Source organism: Coffea eugenioides, chromosome 2 (genome assembly GCF_003713205.1).
Source record: "Coffea eugenioides isolate CCC68of chromosome 2, Ceug_1.0, whole genome shotgun sequence".
NCBI lineage: Eukaryota > Viridiplantae > Streptophyta > Magnoliopsida > Gentianales > Rubiaceae > Coffea > Coffea eugenioides.
Window position 1 is genome coordinate 63528976 of NC_040036.1, and position 299 is coordinate 63529274.

A 299-nucleotide genomic window follows, 5' to 3' on the forward strand; every position below is an offset into this window, starting at 1 on the left:
CCTTTATTTTCATTTTGCACACGTTCACACACACTCACACACCACACCATCAAAAAGTGGGGCGCGACAGTTGGCGACTCCACTTGGGACTTCCTAAGTGGGTCCAAGCACTTGACTTAGCCATTCGTTTCCTTTTTCTACCCTTTTTATGCATAGCATTTGGATATTAGGGTTGCATTTTTCCTTTTTTAGGATTTTTGCCTCGCGCGCGTATCAAACTATTCCTTCACTCACGTATGTATGATTGATTGTTTGGATGTATGTTCTATTTGTTTATTTCGCGCTTGGCATTGCATTTG